General features: G+C 38.6%; 1 protein-coding gene across 1 annotated transcript in view; it reads right to left on the reverse strand.

Moving 5' to 3' along the window:
* SCN9A (sodium voltage-gated channel alpha subunit 9) overlaps window positions 1-21,100 on the reverse strand; it is a 153,050-nt gene extending 131,950 nt beyond the window's left edge. Inside the window, exon 1 of the mRNA XM_007183216.2 lies at window positions 20,845-21,100. The gene's annotated coding sequence lies outside the window, so the exon portion shown is untranslated. The remainder of the gene's footprint in view (window positions 1-20,844) is intronic.
* Between the last annotated feature and the right edge of the window lie 1,682 nt (window positions 21,101-22,782).

Consider the following 22,782-nt stretch of genomic DNA (forward strand, 5'->3'; position numbering starts at 1 on the left):
TGAGTTTTCATGACATTTTATAGCACCTGATCAACTGATACACAAAAAATTTTAAGGATTGTATGTGATAATTTTATACTAAGAGTAGCAGACAGATAGTTAGGGATTTATTTCTAGACTCTTTGATGAGGAAAATTATTGAAATATTGTGATCTGGGTCTTTCAGACAGCCTGTAATGATTATCTATGTTATACTTTAAGACAGAAGCTGTCTCTATGCATGGGTTTACAAAATACAGTACTCCTCAAATTTATAAGAAATTAAAGTTTAAAACCTCAAAAAGTATATTACTTTGAGGGAAATTAAGATGATTGTCAATGATTGCTGGCATATCTGAAATTTTTAAAAGAAAATTCATGTAGTCCCATTCACATGAGATGTATGAAGGAAAAAGGGAAAAGATTCCTTTGCTCACATTAAATTTTCTCTGTTAGTCAGAATTCCTGAGAGCACAAATCATCACAAACTTAGGTAACTTCTGGGGTCATTAAAGTGTGGCTGCAGAAGAGGTCCTACCCCTTTTTATAAAGTGTTGTACAGAGAGTGCATTTCCACTCTGATTATGCATGTACCCACCTCCCCCCCCAACATGGTTTTGGAGAAACGGCATAATACCTTTGATGCCAGGCAGGGTTAGGTTTTTTGACATCCCTAATTATAACACATAAGTAGCCTTGTGACATTATGCAAATTCCTCATACATGAAGCAGGGAAAGTAGCTGTCTTACAAGGTTATTAGGTAAAATAGAAACAGTTTCTGTGCCTACCACAGTGCCTAGGCTAAATATTAGCAATATTCATAGTTCTTAAATTTGTGGCTCCAGAGTGAGAGAGACCTGGGTTCAAATTCCATCTCTACTGCTTATTAGCTTGTGTCCTTGGGCAAGTTAATTAACCTCTCTAAAGCTTGGTTTCTGCATTGGAAAACAGGGCTGGAAATAATTATCCAATAAGGTCATTTTAAGGGAAAAAACAAGACACTGCGTTTTAAACATGAAGCATATTTCTTAGTACACTTTAAGTGTACAATACATTCTAACCATTCATTTAGCTTATTTCCTGATAATGTTTTATGTGCACAAAAACTCTAACCATTATTGTGAATGATTTTTATCAACTTCCTTATCAATTGATTTTGCACACCTAACATTCTTAAGAAAGGAGAATAAATTTGGTTACTTCATAATAGATAAAGCTTTGCATTTACCTACACACAAAAACTTTTCTTCTTCGGGATTGTTTTTTTTTTTAGGTCAAAGATATGTGTATTTGTAATTTTGAAAGATATTCCCAAATTGCTCTTCTTAGGGGTTGTACCTGTTTGGTTTTTTTTTAACTTTTTATTTCACACTGGAGTATAGCTGATCAACAATGTTTTGTTAGTTTCAGGTGTACAACAAAGTGATTCGGTTATACATATACATGTAGCTATTCTTTTTTCAAATTCTTTTCCCAATTAGGTTGTTACAGAATACTGAGCAGAGGTCCCTATGCTATACAGTAGGTCCTTGTTGGTCATCCATTTTAAATATAGCAGTGTGTACCTGTCAATCCCAAACTCCCTAACTATCCCCCCCGCCACCTTTCCCCCCTGGTAATCATAAATTCATTCTTTAAGTCTGTGAGTCTCCACTTTCAAGATATTTTAAAGATTAAAACTAAACTATGATCAACCAAAACGACAGTGCTTTCTGCCAACAGATGGCGATATACGTCATACAGTCATCTAGTCCCTGCCTGACATAAGGCTCATTAGTCTGTCCATGCAGTGTACGCAGAATGTGTGCATTGTTTTTAAAAGGTAATAAAAATTATTAAATCAATCAGACTTGTTAACTGCAAATATACTGAGAGTGTTAACATGTTTGATAACCAAAAAATTGGAATTTGATGAAAACCAAAGTGGAAATAATAAAATAATTGAAAGTGTATGAAAATAAGGAATATGGCAAGTTCATAAAAGATTAATCATCTGACATTAGAAATGGTTCTTTAGGACTGAGCAGGCTCATGCAATAGGTTAAAAATGCTGAGGGTAGGCAATAACCAGCATGATACACAGAAACATTATTTAAAAAAAAAATAGGGAAAAATTTCTAGTAGGGGTCAGAGGATTATTCTTCATTAGTAGTGGATGCTCCAGAACTTAATGCTAAAGCAAGAGAAGGCTCGGTATTCGTTCAAGAAGGTAAAATCCAAGCATAGTGACAGCTGCTGATCAAATATTCCTGGCAGGCCAGGAATGGTTCAATAGACTCAAAGCCCTTTAACTCAATAGCAGAACAAGTGAATTAAGTAGTACACATGCCAAGAGATTCTTTGGAATATTTGTGGACATTATCAAGAAAATTGTCAGTCTACTTATAAGACTTTTGGTGTAGACATTTTTTTAGAACGCATAATGGCAGGGAAAGGAGGTTTTATGATTCTAAAGAAACTGCTTATTTAGTGGAAATTCATCTAGGGATGGTAAAGAACCATGGAATGAATCACATGAACTTACAAACACATCTTTTGCAAACTAATATGTCCATCAAACTAATATGTTCATCAACAGAGGAACTTCCTGTGCTTCATACTTCTCTACTCCTTCTTAGAACTAGAGGCTATGATTATGGCAAGGCATTCAGTAGCCCTGACCTCAATCTGGGAATACGATGAAACCCATATAACACTGTTTAAAAAGTACCCTCTTTTGAGGTAGTCATTGTTTAAAAGATATTCAGAAGATGAAGGGTATGGCTATTTTTAAAGAGGGGTGAATTAAATGTATGATAATATCTCTTACTTTCTGCCACTTTTAAACAGGATTTTCAGACTCTCATAATAAATGTAAACAGGCTTAGAATAGTGGGGAAAATTCCAGATTAGATACTGGTCACAGAGTAACAAGTATGTGGGGAGAAAATAATTCCCATCCTTCTTCAAATTTACATTCCAGTAGATATCTGACCAGACGACTTGTATTCTGAGATAAGGTGAGTGTTCAGGCAAAAAGAGTATATAACAATTCAATGGCAAAGGGGCTTAACTTTTATTTATGGGTTTTACTTCTTTCAGCTATTGTTCTAATTAATGCATTTAACTGTTTATAAACAAAAAGATGTTCATATGTCATATTTTCATGACAATATAAACCGTACACAGTGACCTTGAGTTTCTATAAATATTCACCATTTTTCATTTGCTGGTAGCTACCCAAGGGGAAAGGTGCTGCTTATAGGACTTAACCTCCACAAGGACTGTCTAATGGAGCAGAAATATTTGTGGTACAAACTCTAATCTTCAAACCTCAGTTCTCAGCAGCAAACTCTTCTAAAAACACTTCTAACAAAATTGATTGAAAAATTAGTGTCTTCACTAAGAATTAAGGGAAAGGGGAAAGGAGATTTTCGAACTTGTTCTTTATTAAAATGAATCTAAAATTCTAAATAGTAGAAGCCATTGATTTACCAAACACCTAAGGAAACAAAATAGTCTTTTTTTCCCATTCATTTACTCATCTGTTTATTCAATCAAGTAGTATTGAGAACCCACTCTGTGTAAAATATTGTGCTATGATTGGAGGGGTTATAACTGTAGCAAGACAAAATTCTTGCTCTATTTAATCATATCATCTAATACCTAGGATCAGAATATAAAGAGCTCCTGAATCTATTATCTAGTGAGTAAGGAATCAGAATTCCTAAACTACATAGGAAGGGACTAAACCCAAACATTTTTCAATAATAAGATTGGTCAAAAGGATGAATGAACCCAATCAGAGACTAGGAGCATGTGAGTATAAAATATTCTTTCTGCACCAGGAATCTCCGTTTGTCGCTACTATACTCTTTCAATAATTTCAAGCACTTTAATCCTAGCATACAAGAAAGAACAAATGAGATGGGGGTTACTGAAAAGAAAGGTAAATGTTTAGAGTAAGGAATACTGAACTAAAAACCAAACCCCTGGGAGTGACGGGTGAAGGGAAGCTGGAGACTCTTAGACTCTATAATGTCTATAGGAATGGAAAAAAATAATCAGCAATGGATCACAGGCCTAAACTTAAGAGCTAAGACTATAAAACTAAAGTAAGAAAACATGGGAAAAACCTTTAAGACATTGGATTTGGCAATGATTTCTTGGATACGGCACCAAAAGTACAGGCAGCAAAAGAAAAAGAAAATTGGATTTCATAAAAATTAAAACTTTTGTGTGTCAAAGCACACTGTTGGAGAGTAAAAGACAACCCAAGAACAGACAAAATATTTGCAAATCATGTATCTGATAAGGGACTAATATCCACAATATATTAAGGACTCTTAAACTCAACAACAAAAACAAACAGCCCTATTCTAAAATGAGCAAAGGACTTGAATACATATTTCTGCAAAGAAAATATACAAATGGTCAATATGCACATGAAACAATATTCAACTTCACTAATCATTAGGAAATGCAAGTCAAAACCACAGGGAGAGCCAACTTCACACCCAGCAGGATGACCATTATTTAAAAAGAGAGAAAATAAATGTTAGTGAGGGTGTAGAGAAATTGGAACCATTATGCAGTGCTGGTGTGAATATAAAATACTGCAGCCACTGTGCAAAAGAGTATGGCAGTTCTTCAAAAAATTAATTATAGAATTATCTTATGATTTAGCAACTCTACTTGTGGGTATATACCCAAAAGAATTAAAAGCAGGGACTCAATGAGATATTTGTACAATGGTGCTCATCGCAGCATTATGCATAACATACAAGCAACCCAAACATCCATCAGTGGAGGAATGGATAAATAAAATGTGGTATGTACATACAATGGATTACTATACAGCCTTAAAAAGGAAGGAAATTCTGATACATGCTATAACATCAATGAGCCTTAAAAATATTATGCAAGGTGAAATAAGCCAGACAAAAAAGGACAAATATTGTATATTTCTACTTACATGAGGTACCTGGAATAGTCAAATTCATAAAGAAAGAAAGTAGAATGGTGGTTACCAGGGACTGGGGGGAGTGGAAAGCATGAGGAATTATTATTCAATGGGTACAGAGTTTCAGTGCGGAATGATGAAAAAGTTCCGGAGATGGATGGTGGTGATGGTCGCAAACAATGTGAATAGACTTAATGCCCTGAGTTGTACACTTAACAATGGCTGAAATGGTAAATTTTATGTTACGTATATTTTACTGCAAATTTTTTTTTATTTTTTAATTTGCAAAAATGTGCTGAGAACTGTAAGGAGGAGAGTCAGGAAGAAACCAAAGTCATGGCAGTTAACAGTGGGTCAACCTTGATGGGATTCAGATGTGCTTCCCTGGTATCTATTTTGCCAGGCAGGACTCCTTTATATATATGCAGTATCATTATTTCATGAGAAATAATTTGCACAATAGGTATAAAAATTAATCAAAATATGCAAAATATTACTGTACTCTTGCCATGTTTTAATTTCCAGAATTTAAACATTTAAAGATACTCTCAATTGTAACCTCTGTCATATTAGCCCTTCTTTCCTCAAATGGCTTCCAAGAATCTAATCTATTGCAGATGAGAAAAGAATATAAAACATTTACATATAAATCACAAAAAATGACTGAAAGATTAATTTTGTATGGAAATTAGGAGTTTCCCAAACATATATTTGGATTGTGTGGTACCCACGTCCAGAATGGGATCCAGTTTTTAAAGAAAGCACACTTCATCCCCTCCCAAAGTCTGTCCCCTGCCAGTCACTGTAATGTTGACATCACACAGACCTCTAGGCAGACTTAGTACTCTTCTCCAAGTTAAGAAAAGGTCCCCATCTTCTACCAACTTTCCACCTTGCTCTCTGCACTTCAGTCACGCTGACCTCCTTGATGTTCCATAAACACATCAAATATGCCTTAGGGCTGTTGCGATCGCTGCTTCTTGTGACTAGAATAATTTTCCTGTCGCTTAGTAGCTGGCTCCCTCACTTCCTTACCTCCTTCAGGTCTCTGCTCAAATAGCACCTCTAAAAGGCTTTTCTAACCACCCTTAATAAACAATGTCTCCTTCCCTCAATTTTCTCTGTCCTGCTTTATTTTTCTTCACAGTATATAGTATAATACAAGGTCAGGAAGTGGTGAACATTTGTTTACTTACTCATTATCTGTCTCAAAACTAGCAGGAAACCTCTACGTTTTGTTCAATGCTGCATGTACAGTGTCTACAGCACTGCCCTGAATAGCTACTCAATAAATACTTGCTGCAGGGAGTGAACAAAGGAAGAGGGAAGGAAAGAAGGAATTACCATTTAATTTCAGAAGACATATAAATACCGAGAATAGTGAGGCTGAGAGTTCTAGGAACTGACCTGGAGCAACTCAGCATCTCTTTACCACTACCCTTGGGATCTCTGCCAGGTCCTCCCTCCCCACAAACCTCAATGGCACTGATAACAAACTTGGATTCGAACTCCTGACCTACACATTTTGGAGGCCAACCAGACAGGGCTTAATGATTGATCATGAGCTCAAGACAAATCAGTTGGAAATTGTAGTTCGAACTTTTTTTTACTATCTAATTACCAGTCCACCTCTTAAGCAAATCTTTAGAAACGGATTTGGGCCTTTTTAATGCATCACCTTGAGTACATGTCAAAATATTTTGGCTCTTTTATGCAAAGGAGGCTAAATATTGTCACCTAGAATTGACGAACCCAAACTGGGGCAGAAAATAAGCAGGAATGCTATTCCTTCCCTAAGAAATAAGAAATAGGAATTTACCTAGTAATGGTAAAAAGCTAGGCAAGAGAAGCATAAATTATTAAATTCTTGTTAACTTATTCCTCCTATATTCTTAGAAAGCATTCAGTTTCAGTGAAAAAGCTATTTTTCATAGAAGTCAAGCACCTGGTTGTGTAGTTATGTATCGTTGATTCATGAAATACGTATCAAGAATGACTGCATGTGTGGTACCCTGCAGGGGTGCCAATATGAACAAGTTATGGTCTCTACCCTTAAAACCTTAACAGTCTAGTGGATAAGCTGCCAATCCACAACCACTAGAACAGACTGAGACATATCATAGAACTCAGGGGTCCAACTTCTCATGATTTTCATATCTCACTCAAAGAACAGTATCTAAGTAGATAACGGATATTAAAAGAAAATCATCTGCCTTAGAAAATTATTATAAGTATCATGTAAAATAAATTATTTTTCCCCAAATGTTTTAAAAAACCCTCAAGAGTAAGCACCCTGAATCACTGATGTTAAAGAATCACTGTTATTGATATAAATCATTGATTCTTTGTTACAATAAGTACTGAGCTTTAGGCTAGGACATAAGAACACTTTAGATGAACACTGTCTTCTTCTTTCCTTACCCTGCACAAGATCACTTTGCTTTCTCTCCTTCTCCATCCTCTAACACCCAGGATCTCATAGGTACAACTCCACTTCGTGTTTCTACTCCATTTCATAGCTCATAGCTGAATGAACCTGCCCCAGACATTTCATACACATACCCTTTTCAATGACACTACCCCTCTTTCAATTTTTGTCCGCCTTGGGAAAGTCCCCTTTCCTGTCTTGATTCTCTCATAATAAAACCAAAAAAAACCAATACTCTAATTGTGGCCAAGTCAAGTCAGAGTAATACAGTGACACCCCTAGACCAAGAAAGCAAAGCTATTCAATGCCTAAAACAACCTCAGGAACACTTTATAGATGTATAGATACATTTCATAATATCATACTGTCTTCAAACTTCTACCTAAATCTCAATTTCGGTTTAATACAAATGCACTGCCCAAGAATCAGTATTCAAGGGGAACATTTAACCAATATTCAACCTTTCTTTTTCTTGTTCTATAGTATTGTAATTACACAGTTTGCTATGTTTAATTGCAAATGTAGATTCTTTCAGCTCCATTATGGGTTAAAAAGGCTTTTGTGGCATACCTGGTAACCAGGCGTACCTCTGGGATATTTGCAAGCGTAATCTTGGGATAAATAAGATTTTATTTCCATTAAAAGGAATATATATGTTATTCAAGTTTAGTAAACACGGTGAGTCTTTGTGAAGGTTAGGTAACTCCTGAGCCTTAGTGTTTACTCACCTCAGAGGGCGGTTGTGGGGATTTAAAAGGAGCCTTTGCAAATCCCTTAATGCACTACTCGGCATAAATGAGACCCTCACATATGAAGCTGTTAAATTAATGTGACAGGGTGAGAGAGTGGCATGGACAGATATACACTACCAAATGTAAAATAGATAGCTAGTGGGAAGCAGCCGCATAGCACAGGGAGATCAGCTCGGTGCTTTGTGACCACCTAGAGGGGTGGGATAGGGAGGGTGGGAGGGAGGGAGATGCAAGAGGGAAGAGATATGGGAACATATGTATAAGTATAACTGATTCACTTTGTTATAAAGCAGAAACTAACACACCACTGTAAAGCAATTATACTCCAATAAAGATGTTAAAAAAAAAATTAATGTTAGTATCAGTAATATTAACATAACAAGATGTATACTGTGCTGTCTATATACTGTCACCAAATGTCTAGCCAACATTATTGAACACCTCCTTATCATGTGTGAGACACTAAAATGGCTGCTGTGGATATATATTTTTTAACTTAATTTGTTCAGCAACCCTGAGAAGTAGACACTACCAATTTTATAACAAAGTTGCATTTGGGAAGTGAAAGTATTTGACTAAGATCACATGTTCAAGAAGAGAGATAACTAGACAAACACTTTTTTCACCACCTTAATGTGAACACAAATTTATTCCTCTGTGCTTTTAACATGTTATAACAATATTTTACAATGATTCTGAACTATACGAGGGACATAATATGAATTTTCAAAAGAGTTTCTCTGCATAGCCATGCCACAAACATTCATTCCTGAGAGTCTGTCAGACGATCTCATGGGATTGTAAGAAGCTTGCTCCCAGTTGACCCTTGAGGATGACATTTCTTTTCTCCCTACTTGAATTACCTTGAGCCAAGTTTGTCCCGGGTAACAAGAATATATACGTATTTCCATTTGTGTGGAAATCATCACTTCAACTTTGTAATACTTGTTCCATGAAAGGATCACCTATGAAGATTGGTCCCATAATATTTATCTAGAAGGAATGTTAACTTTATATCATCACCCAGGGAAAATGAAAGCATAATTTACCAATAAAATATTCTATTTATTCTATTTAAAATGTACATAGAGTTAGTAAATTATCCATACTCTAAGCCCTAAAGAAAGCACTGTCCATTGGACTTGAAGGAATAATCATTTAGTGGAGTTTAAGTCAATACATAAGGGAATATTTCATTATCATATAACATTTCTCTCACTTTCCCGTTTTATTTTTATGTATGGATTTGTATATCTACTCTTTACTTCTATTTACTCCTTTTTTGAACTTCTAAATAATAGGCCCTGAAGAAGATGACATATTTTTAATTACATTAGATTCTAAGATATATAGTTTATGAGTGACTAATATAGTTGGCAAACATTACATCTAGTGAAATCACCCCTATTTTTAAAAAACAATCAGATGACACGGGAGTTTCATTTGGCGTATAACACAAAGAAGATTTCATTAAACATCTACACAGAGGTGTCTTTGTACTTATATTTTAATGCATCTATCTAATATTACTAATTCTTCTTTAGAGGCTAAATTTTCCAATTATTTGTGTTAATACTTTGACCTAACAGTGGGGCAAAATTTGTATTACTGGTATATAGATCAAATGTTTTCAAAGATGAGATATAAGAGAGAAAGGGCAAGAAAAAGGCATTCACTGCAGGGCAGAGATGGTAGGTTAATGATACTGTAAGTGTACTCACTCCCTGTAAGACTGAACAATTTCCAAGTGAACAATCATAGGTGCAATTAAAGTTTTATCATATTTTAATAAATGATTCAGACAGCTTTGTAAAAAATCCAAAGAGACATTTTAAAGAAAGTTGTGATCAATAATGGCAGTCTCTCAAACACCTGACACAACAAAAGGAAGTCATAAAATGAACAGCAATGAAATTACAATTAAAGTAATGGTATAGTTTAACAATAATAATATATGGTATTTTTGGCTCCCAGTTATATCAGTTTAAAAATCCAAAGGTATTCAATTTCCTGTATTAAAGAAGCAATGACAGAATTTTTTCACTTAAAATACAGTTGTTATTTCAAAGAAGAAAGAAAGAATTATTTTCTCAGTGGGGCTAAAAAGATGTAAGATCATCCAATTCTATATACAACGTCAATTCAAATTTGTTTGTGGCCGATGATGTTTATTGTCACTGTTCAAGGCATTCCTTCCTCCTGCCCCTCTTTCATGGTCTGGCATTTTTCCTCACCACTCAAGGGTTTCACTCCCCCAAACTTCATTTTACCTTTAGCTGCCAAGAGCTGATGGCTTTCCCTGTTGCCTAAAGCCATTTCCTTCTAGCTACACAGAGAAGGAAGAGGAAGTTAAACCTTCAATGAAGAAATTTCATTTTTCAGAATGCAAAAGACACCAAAACTGTTCTCTCATATTCCACAAAAGTGATCTACCCAACGTCTGTGAATGCTCTTCTAAAAATTCTCATATGAAAATCACTTTCATACAATCTTAGACTATCCATTTCATTATGACCTTGCCATCTTAAATAGTAATCTAATCCTACATAGTTCTGAAGAAGGAAGCCCTAATACCTCCATGTGAGAATGAATTAGCTAACGTGGGATGTGTAAAATGGAGGCCCAACTTCAATTAGTACACAGATGCATTCCAACAGATTACAACAACCATGTTGTGCCACCATAATTGCAAAATTTAACCAAATCCCTGGCGACAATTCATGAAATAGTTTAGTCCTTCAAGAAGAAACATGATTGCCAAATTCTTTACCAAAAACAAACAAACAAACAAATACGGTTAGACACTTGCTAGATAAAAATATCATTAATCAAAGCTGACTGCTTAACCAAAACCTAAATTTTCAACCAAATGTTAATAGCAAAACTACTTATTTGTTTCATATCTTTAAGTACAGTCTCAAAAACAGAGGGGACTTATTGTCACACAAAGAGTGTGTGAGGAGATTGGTTCAAGACGGTGGAGTAGAAGGACGTGCTCTCACTCCCTCTTACGAGAACACTGGAATCACAACTAACTGCTGAACAATCATCGACAGGAAGACAGTTGGAACTCAACAAAAAAGATACCCCACAACCAAAGATATAGAAGAAGCCACAATGAGACGGGAGGAGGAGTGCAATCACAATAAAATCAAATCCCATAACTGCTGGGTGGGTGACCGACAAACTCGAGAACACTTATACCACAGAAGTCTACCCACTGGAGTGAAGGTTCTGAGCCCCACGTCAGGATTCCCAACCTGGGGGTCCGGCAACGGGAGGAGGAATTCCTAGAGAATCAGACTTTGAAGGCTAGCGGTATTTGATTGCAGGACTTCGACAGGACTGGGGGAAACAGAGACTCCACTCTTGGAGGGCACACACAAAGTAGTGTGTGCATCGGGACCCAGGGGAAGGAGCAGTGACACCATAGAGACTGAACCAGACCTACCTGCTAGTGTTGGGGGGGGGGGCTCCTGCAGAGGTGGGGTGTGGCTCTGTCTCACCGTGAGGACAAGGACACTGGCAACAGAAGTTCTGGGAAGTACTCCTTGGTGTGAGCCCTCCCAGAGTCCGCCATTAGCCCCACCAAAGAGCCCTGGTAGGCTCCAGTGTTGGGTCTCCTCAAGCCAAACAAGCAACAGGGAGGGGACCCAGCCCCACCCATCAGCAGGCAAGTGGATTAAAGTTTTACTGAGCTCTGCCCATGAAAGCAACAGCCAGCTCTACCCACCACCAGTCCTCCCATCAGGAAACTTGCACAAGCCTCTTAGATAGCTACATCCACCAGAGGGCAAACAGCAGAAGTAAGAAGAACTACAATCCTGCAGCCTGTGTAACAAAAACCACATTCATAGAAAGACAGACAAAATGAAAAGGCACAAGGCTATGTACCAGATGAAGGAACAAGATAAAACCCCAGAAAAACAACTAAATGAAGTGGAGATAGCCAACCTTCCAAAAAAAGAATTCAGAATAATGATAGTGAAGGTGATCCAGGTCCTCAGAAAAAGAATGGAGGCAAAGATCGAGAAGATGCAAGAAATGTTTAACAAAGACCTAGAAGAATTAAAGAACAAACAAACAGAGATGACCAATACAATAATTGAAGTGAAAAATACACTAGAAGGAATCAATAGCAGAATAAGTAAGGCAGAAGAACGGATAAGTGACCTGGAAGACAGAGTGGTGGAATGCACTGCTGCAGAAGAGAATAAAGAAAAAAGAATGAAAAGAAATGAAGACAGCCTAAGAGACCTCTGGGACAACATTAAATGCAACAACATTCGCATTACAGGGGTCCCAGAAGGAGAAGAGAGAGAGAAAGGACCAGAGAAAATATTTGAAGAGATTATAGTTGAAAACTTCCCTAACATGGGAAAGGAAATAGCCACCCAAGTCCAGGAAGCACAGAGAGTCCCGTACAGGATAAACCTAAGGAGAAACACGCCGAGACACATAGTAATTAAATTGGCAAAAATTAAAGACAAAGAAAAATTATTGAAAGCAGCAAGGGAAAAACGACGAATAACATACAAGGGAACTCCCGTAAGGTTAACAGCTGATTTCTCAGCAGAAACTCTACAAGCCAGAAGGGAGTGGCATGATATATTTAAAGTGATGAAAGGGAAAAACCTACAACCAAGACTACTCTACCCAGCAAGGATCTCATTCAGATTCGATGGAGAAATCAAAAGCTTTACAGACAAGCAAAAGCTAAGAGAATTCAGCAGCACCAATCCAGCTCTACAACAAATGCTAAAGGAACTTCTCTAAGTGGGAAACACAAGAGAAGAAAAGGACCTACAAAAACAAACCCAAAACGATTAACAAAATGGTAACAGGAACATACATATCAATAATTAACTTAAACGTGAATGGATTAAATGCTCCAACCAAAAGACTCAGGCTTGCTGAATGGATACAAAAACAAGACCCATATATATGCTGTCTACAACAGACCCACTTCAGACCTAGGGACACATACAGACTGAAAGTGAGGGGATGGAAAAAGATATATCATGCAAATAGAAATCAAAAGAAAGCTGGAGTAGCAATACTCATATCAGATAAAATAGACTTTAAAATAAAGAATGTTACAAGAGACAAGGAAGGACACTACATAATGATCAAGGGATCAATCCAAGAAGAAGATATAACAATTATAAATATATATGCACCCAACATAGGAGCACCTCAATACATAAGGCAACTGCTAACAGCTATAAAAGAGGAAAACGACAGAGACACAATAATAGTGGGGGACTTGAACACCTCACTTACACCAATGCACAGATCATCCAAACAGAAAATTAATAAGGAAACACAAGCTTTAAATGACAGAATAAACCAGACAGATTTAATTGATATTTATAGGACATTCCATCCAAAAACAGCAGATTACACTTTCTTCTCAAGTGTGCACGGAACATTCCCCAGGATAGATCATATCTTGGGTCACAAATCAAGCCTCAGTAAATTTAAGAAAATTGAAATCATATCAAGCATCTTTTCTGACCACAACACTATGAGATTAGAAATGAATTACAGGGAAAAAAACGTAAAAAACACAAACACATGGAGTCTAAACAATACGTTACTAAATAACCAAGAGATCACTGAGGAAATCAAAGAGGAAATCAAAAAATACCTAGAGACAAATGACAACAAAAACACGACGATCCAAAACCAATGGGATGCAGCAAAAGCAGTTCTAAGAGGGAAGTGTATAGCTATACAAGCCTACCTCAAGAAACAAGAAAAATCTCAAATAAACAATCTAACCTTACACCTAAAGATACTAGAGAAAGAAGAACAAACAAAACCCAAAGTTAGCAGAAGGCAAGAAATCATAAAGACCAGAGCAGAAATAAATAAAATAGAACAAAGAAAACAGGAGCAAAGATTAATAAAACTAAAAGCTGGTTCTTTGAGAAGATAAACAAAATTGATAAACCATTAGCCAGACTCATCAAGAAAAAGAGGGAGAGGATTCAAATCAATAAAATTAGAAATGAAAAAGGAGAAGTTACATCAGACACCGCAGAAATACAAAGCATCCTAGGAGACTACTACAAGCAACTCTATGCCAATAAAATGGACAACCTGGAAGAAATGGGCAAATTCTTAGAAAGGTAAAGCCTCCCAAGACTGAACCAGGAAGAAATAGAAAATATGAACAGACCAATTACAAGTAATAAAATTGAAACTGTGATTAAAAATCTTCCAACAAACAAAAGCCCAGGACCAGATGGCTTCACAGGTGAATTCTATCAAACATTTAGAGAAGAGCTAACACCTATCCTTCTGAAACTCTTCCAAAAAATTGCAGAGGAAGGAACACTCCCAAACTCATTCTATGAGGCCACCATCACCCTGATACCAAAAACAAAGATACTACAAAAAAAGAAAATTACAGACCAATATCACTGATGAATATAGATGCAAAAATCCTCAACAAAATACTAGCAAACAGAATCCAACAACACATTAAAAGGATCATACACCCTGATCAAGTGGGATTTAACCCAGGGATGCAAGGATTCTTTAATATACGCAAATCAATCAATGTGATACACCATATTAACAAATTGAAGAAGAAAAACCATATGATCATCTCAATAGATGCAGAAAAAGCTTTTCACAAAATTCCATAAACGACAAACCCACAGCAAACATCATTCTCAATGGTGAAAAACTGAAAACATTTCCTCTAAGATCAGGAACAAGACAAGGATGTCCACGCTCACCACTATTATTCAACATAGTTTTGGAAGTCCTAGCCACGACACTCAGAGAAGAAGAAATAAAAGGAATACAAATTGGAAAAGAAGAAGTAAAACTGTCACTGTTTGCAGGTGACATGATCCTGTACATACAGAATCCTAAAGATGCTATCAGTAAACTACTAGAGCTAATCAATGAATTTGGTAAAGTTGCAGTATACAAAATTAATGCACAGAAATCTCTTACATTCCTATACACTGATGATGAAAAATCTGAAAGTGAAATTAAGGACACACTCCCATTTACCATTGCAACAAAAAGAATAAAATACCTAGGAATAAACCTACCTAGGGAGACAAAAGACCTGTATGCAGAAAACTATAAGACACTGATGAAAGAAATTGAAGATGATACCAACAGATGGAGAGATATACCATGTTCTTGGATTGGAAGAATCAATATTGTGAAAATGACTATACTACCCAAAGCAATCTACAGATTCAATGCAATCTCTATCAAATTACCAATGGCATTTTTTACGGAACTAGAACAAAAAATCTTAAAATTTGTATGGAGACACGAAAGACCCCGAATAGCCAAAGCAGTCTTGAGGGAAAAAACGGAGCTGGAGGAATCAGACTCCCTGACTTCAGACTATACTACAAAGCTACAGTAATCAAGACAATATGGTACTGGCACAAAAACAGAAACATAGATCAATGGAACAAGATAGAAAGCCCAGAGATAAACCCACACACCTATGGCCAACTAGTCTATGATAAAGGAGGCAAGGATATACAATGGAGAAAAGACAGTCTCTTCAATAAGTGGTGCTGGGAAAACTGGATAGCTACATGTAAAAGAATGAAATTAGAACACTCCCTAACACCATACACAAAAATAAACTCAAAATGGATTAAAGACCTAAATGTAAGTCTGGACACTACAAAACTCTTAGAGGAAAACATAGGAAGAACATTCTTTGACATAAATCACAGCAAGATATTTTTTGATCCACCTCCTAGAGTAATGGAAATAAAAAGAAAAATAAACAAATGGGACCTAATGAAACTTCAAAGCTTTTGCACAGCAAAGGAAACCATAAACAAAATGAAAAGACAGCCCTCAGAATGGGAGAAAATATCTGCAAATGAATCAATGGACAAAGGATTAATCTCCAAAATATATAAGCAGCTCAATATTAAAGAAATAAACAACCCAATCCAAAAACGGGCAGAAGACGTAAATAGACATTTCTCCAAAGAAGACATACAGATGGCCAAGAAGCACATGAAAAGCTGCTCAACATCATTAATTAGTAGAGAAATGCAAATCAAAACTACAATGAGGTATCACCTCACACCAGTTAGAATGGGCATCATCAGAAAATCTACAAACAACAAATGCTGGAGAGGGTGTGGAGAAAAGGGAACCCTTTTGCACTGTTGGTGGGAAGGTAAATTGATACAGCCACTATGGAGAACAGTATGGAGGTGCCTTAAAAAAATAAAAATAGAATTGACCCAGCAATATGACCCAGCAATCCCACTACTGGGCATATACCCAGAGAAAACCATAATTCAAAAAGACACATGCACCCCAATGTTCATTGCAGCACTATTTACAATAGCCAGGTCATGGGAGCAACCTAAATGCCCATCAACAGACGAATGGATAAAGAAGATGTGGTACATATATACAATGGAATGTTACTCAGCCATAAAAAGGAACAAAATTGGGTCATTTGTAGAGACGTGGATGGATCTAGAGACTGTCATACAGAGCAAAGTAAGTCAGAAAGAGAAAACAAATATCGTATATTAACACATATATGTGGAACCTAGAGAAATGGTACAGATGAACCGGTTTGTAGGACAGAAATTAAGACACAGATGTAGAGAACAAACGTATGGACACCAAGGGGGGAAAGCACTGGGGCAGGGGGGGGGTGGTGGGATGAATTGGGAGATTGGGATTGACATGTATACAGTGATGTGTACAAAATGGATGACTAATAAGAACCTGCTGTATAAAAAAATTAATTAAATTCAAAAAAAAAGTGTGTGTGTGTGTGTGTGTGTGTGTATACATTCTAGTATAAGTATGATGCTATCATTCACCAACGTGAATTTTGAAGCCCACTCCCCTTCCCCAATAATAGTGATGGATCTTCCTGTATTAGTCCATGGTGTCTCTCTGAGCCTTCCCTAGTGAACACTTTGCATTTGTGAGATTATTTGCCCCTTGAGTCTGGAGTAAACACCAATTTGGATCACGCTGGCACCTGATCTATGGACTCAGCCTCATTTGACCATACTTCCATCAACTGAGCCCACTCAAGTGTCCATATTTATTACAAAACAAGATTTTAAATTTAGTGATTACTAAGTGACCCTCAAATTTTGGTAAAACATACAGATTTAAACCTAATAAGGTCATCATTGTATATTAGGAATCACTCACACTAAAGTCATAAAGTCATTGGCTTATGCACTCCAATGTTTTTTCAAAATACATTTTAATCCAGTTGTGGTCACTGCCTTTCTAAGGGTGTGTTATAGTCTACTTCCCTTTGAATACCTTAATGCCTACACTGCTGAGAGATGGGAATACATCTCAGGATATTTTACTTTTACCTCCTCACAATCATAGTACTGAGTGTAAATATACCCAATGCTCAACAAATAAAAAAGAAATTGAATCCTAAAATGTGTAAGTTTGCAGGGTTAGTGCACTCTATGGTGAAATAAGTCTTATCTTTGTACTTTATTATTTACATAAATATCTAGGAAACCCCTACTGCTTCATTGTAGGTACTGTTATGGAAGCGGGGTCAACAATAAAGACGTGGTGCCCATTCATTTGGAGCACTCAATACACAAATCCACAAAATACCCGCATGCTGTAATAAGCACTATGGAGGAAAAAAACAAGGAAGCAAGACAGAAACTAACAGATAACAGCTTACTTTTGAAAAGGTGATCAAGAATGATCTCTGTGAGGCAGAGACCTTTGAGCTGAAGTTTAAAGTTTGCAAAGGAGCTAGGCATTTAAAGAGAGGAAGGAATAGTCCAGGCACTGGGAACACTTGAAAAGGCCTTAGGGAGTGAAATTGTTTCATGTGTTTCAGGTACTAAAAGACCATGGTGGGGACTTCCCTGGTAGCACAGTTGTTAAGAATCCGCCTGCCAATGCAGAGGACACGGGTTCGAGCACTGGTCCTGGAAGATCCCACATGCTGCGGAGAAACTAAGCCTGTGCACCACAACTACCAAGCCTGCGCTCTAGAGCCCACGAGCCACAACTACTGAGCCCACGTGCCACAACTACTGAAGCCTGCGTGCCTAGAGCCCGTGCTCTGCAACAAGAGAAGCCCCTGCAATGAGAAGCCCACGCACTGCAATGAAGAGCAGCCCCCACTCGTCACAACTAGAGAAAGCTCGCGTGCGGCAATGAAGACACAACGCAGCCAAAAATAAATAAATTAAAAAAAAAAAAAAAAAAAAAAGACCAGGGTGGCTGGAGCATATAAATTAGTGGCAGATGCACTCAGGGAGACTGTAGTGGAGGGCCAGATCAGAGAGTGAGCTGTAGGCTACCAGAAGGAATTTGCTATTAATCGTTTTGTGTTTCTGCATTTATTCCTTTTTTCTATGTAGTTATGAGCCACTGAATGTTCTTAAGGAGAGGCATAATGGCATTGCTTTGTATGGAGAGTGAATCACAAGGGAGCGAACTATGGAGGTAGTTAATGTGAAGGCTGTAGCAGGAATCCAGGAAAATTATGATGATGCCACTAATTTGGTGGCAGGGTAGATATAGAAAACAGAGTGGAAGAGGTACAGCTGAGAAATATAATTGAATAGAGATGCGTTTGGGAGATAAGATTGAGAGATCTAAATATGGACTGATTAGGGATAAAATGCCATGATGAGGAAGAGAAAGCAATCAACACTTGGTGGATGGTAGAACCATTAATCCAGATGACAAAGACTGGGGAAAAGGATCTGAGACAAGAGTTTTAGGGAAAATCATGAATTATTACCACTATGACATTAAGAATGACCCATTCATATTAATAAACTTTAAGTTCCTTTACAGGGTTAGAAAAATAACATATAATTCTTCCCAGTACTTCACACTCTTTCACATATCTAACAGGAATAGATATTAGGTATATATTAATTTTTATTATTCATGAAAAATGCAAGATTATGTTTTTTCCTTGCCACAGAGAAAGTTGGTTGGTCACATTAAATAAGGTGAATGGGACCCCAATGATTCCACCTCTGAATTTCTTACTTTTTCTTTGCTGCCAGAAGTCTCCTCAGCAACAGGTAGCAAAAACACAGAAGCACAACCACAGGAGGGCTCCCATGATTATCTCCTGGTCCTAAGAGTCACAGAGGCAGGAGGATGTTCTTGGCAGAGAGCCAGACCTGACTCATCTTTCTTCCACAGAAGCATCAGGTACCCTGTAAGCCCTGCTCTGCACCATAGGAATCATGGCAAACCATATACCCGGCTTTTATAAGAATATATCACGGTGTCCCACGATTGCACAATGGTTCACATTCAAAAGGGGACCTCTAAATAAAGAAGTACTTTAAACATCTACAAAATACAAAAACGTACCTTAAGCAAAACTACTGTCGGTTGCCTGATACAGCGCACGTCCTTCGTTATATCAAATGCCATATTTTGTCTAGCATTTTGTTGTAAATAAGCTGTTCTATCAATCGTGATCATGCCACACGTAGGGCTCAAATAAGACTAGCTTTCAAATAATTAATAAAATTTTTTAAAGACCCTACTTAACATAGTTTCTAAAAAAGTGAATTCTAGTTTAAATTGTTTTAAATGATGGAAAAATAAGTTAAAGACTTTTCAATAAAATGGACTGTTTAATAATTGGACTTAGTTTGCAGATTATATATAGATAGGTTTTATTGACATTAAAGCAAAAATCATGAATATATATTTTAAATTACCAAAGAAAGACAATACCTTTCTCCTGCCCATAGAAAAGGAGAAATAGAAAAGAACATTGTGTTTCTGAAAAAACCCTGAACCTTCTAGCATTGACTTCACACTCAACAACTGAAAATCCATCATTCTTTTAAAAGCCTATGTTGATTTGGTCTTTATCTTATTGAAGTGAGCTTTTTAAAACCTCCCCTAAGCTTCTCTCACATAAAAACTGCTGTTAGCTTCAGAGGAGATATAAATTATTTTGAATGCTGCAACTGTAATAAAAAACACTAAAATAATGAGAAATATGTTTGCTGTAATCACAAAAGTTGGCACTGAAGTTTCTAGTATGTTAATCTCGCTTTAATCTTTTGTCTTTAACAGAAGTGACGAAAAGAACTATTTTCTTCTAAAACTAAATGACGGTTTCAGCTGAAGTCGATAAAAAGTTAAAATGATTCTGAATCTCATCTGCATTTCACTATAAAGTGCACATTCGTTTGAAAAAAAAACTGCGTCGAGAAATGGGGCTAAGCAGTCCCGTCAATCATTTGTGTTTGTGTGCTCCGAAGGGGTCCGGCGCATCCTCGGCGTCTCCACAGGTAATGTCAGCTCTGTTGGTTCTGCACGCTCACCTTTGCAGATGGGAAAAAGAACACACGCTTTTTGCTCGTAAAGAATACGACCTACCCCTGGAACCGAAACCCATCCAACGACTCAGCTAGCGTAGACAGAAAGAAATAATAGTAAACCATGAGGTACAGCTGCCTTGCCTTTCCACATTTTCAGAACCTGACAGCAGATCCACACCGTCAAAACTGGCAAAGGACCGGGTGCCTTTCCAGCTCCTCTTTGTCCAGTCGCTGGCACCTCCTCGCCTAACTTCTCCCCTCTCTACTTTCCAGGTGGCGTTAACCCCGGGCGGCCAAAGCCCGAGAGATGTGAAATCAGGCACAGGTGGGTGTGGCGGTCGAGGCGAGCACCGGCGAGAGACTGGCGGCTTCCCTCCCCGCCATACCGGAGGAGCAAGAGAAAAGACACTTACTTGCAACCTTGCCCGCCGACCATGCTCACCCAGTGCGCCCGCAGAGTCTGGCGCCGGGTAGGGGGCGGGCTTCAGGGACCCCTCCTCGCTCCCGGCCTCTCTCCCGCGGCGTCCCCTCCGCTGCTGCTGCCGCTCCCTCTTTCTCTGGGTTCCTGTTGCTCAGCGGGCGCCTGCCACTACCCGCCGCTGGCACCCAGCCCCAGCCGGCCGAGCCCGCGGAATTGGAAACCAGACACCCGACGCAGCAGTGCGGGCGAGGGCCAGCCCGGAGACTGCGCCCCTCCTTCCGGGGCGCGCCCAGGGAAGCAGCGACCCCGCCCCGGTTCTCCGGCCCCTCCTCGCTCCCCGCCCTTTCCCCACCCTCGCTCCCCGCCGCCCTCCACTCCCGCAGGGGGCGCGGGGCGGGGACCCAGCCGGGGAGGTATTGGAGATGCTGCGGTCTCTCCACTGTGCGCTAGTAGAAGGCAGAGGAGGGGATGGCAAGACCGCGCACCCTCACCTACCACATTGGGTGGGGCGCGCGCGCGCGCGCGCGTGTGTGTGTGCGCGTGTGTGTCCAGGAGCCAGAAGAGCCCTTCCCTTACCTCACTCCGCCCCCATCACCCCTTCCTCCCTTCCTGCTCAGCAGAATCTGCTGAGATTTCCGAGAAGTCACTTACTGCGGCTTGACTGGGAGCTGGAGAGAACTACGGGCAGAGGATGCGGGGACCGATGGCAAAGGCCCAGTCATTGCCTCCTGGGCCCTGGGTTCCGAGGATTCAATACTGGGAATCGGTTCCTTCCCTGGGACTTTGCCCACGGAGGCTGGGTTGGTGGCGCGCAAGACCTGTCTCTAGGCTGCGATTTTACTTTTTTTATGATAGATCGATCGGGTTGCCAAGTCTTCCAGGGAAGCAAAGAATGCATTTTCTTTCAAAGGCGGAGAGAGGACCCCAAGTCGCCGTGGGTGGAGAGGGGGACCTGGGGCAGAGGGGACCTGCCTTCCCGGACGTGGGACCCGCTCATCTGGTTACACCATCAGTCATATAGGTTCTGAATTTCAGAGCTGGGTAGGAGCGACTGTGAAAAGAAATCTTTATAAATCATTTTGTGCGATGTGTGTGCACGCGCGCGTGTTTTCTACAGCAGCCTGCTGGGAGGAAAGCGATGAAAACAGGATAGAATTATCTTTCTCAAAGAGAAACACGAAGTTTCCACCAAGGGGAAAAATCGAAGGATTAAGACGTTGAGGCAGGGTAGATTTCCGGATCCCAGCCTTATAAAATGGACAGATCACTTAGCTGTATAAATATGAATGATGGGCATTTGCAGCTATAGTGTAATTTGCTTCCACTCCTATTATGGAAATGATACTTAGTGGTAAACACAGAGGATTCCAAGTCCCAGGGTTTACCTTTCTGGGCCGCTTACTGAGCTTCTGAGGTTTGCCCTGGGGCTTTGGACCTTACATTCTTGATTTGTAAGATGTGCTATTGAAGGAAGGAAACTGTCAGTTTCTGAGGCTTTCCACTGAAGAGTGAACTGGGTCACTGGGGCCTAATTCTCAATGCCATGTCATGGCCAAGTCACTTTCTCTTCCTTCATTGTTTGCAGACATAGGAAGAAGAATTAACTGTACTAAGAGAGACAGCCTTTTTTATTAGATGCAGTAAAGCCACTGTCTTTTCTTACCACCTTGAAGTGGAGTCTCCCTTCAACTAAATTGTCTGATGCACAGTCACTGAGATGTAAGATGAGCTCAATCAACCCTTTCTCTTACAGCTCTCTGACATCTGATCTCCATTTCATTAGGGAATAATCCATATGACATTCAGAATAATTAGAACCCACAGAATTTCAAATCCATGTTATTTTTTCCTTAAGAAGATAAATTAGAACATTAAGGCTCTAGCTGATTAAGACAAAGAAAAAATGATCAATGCCTCTGAAATTATAAAA

Source organism: Balaenoptera acutorostrata, chromosome 8 (assembly GCF_949987535.1).
Source record: "Balaenoptera acutorostrata chromosome 8, mBalAcu1.1, whole genome shotgun sequence".
In the NCBI taxonomy this organism is placed as follows: Eukaryota; Metazoa; Chordata; class Mammalia; order Artiodactyla; family Balaenopteridae; genus Balaenoptera; species Balaenoptera acutorostrata.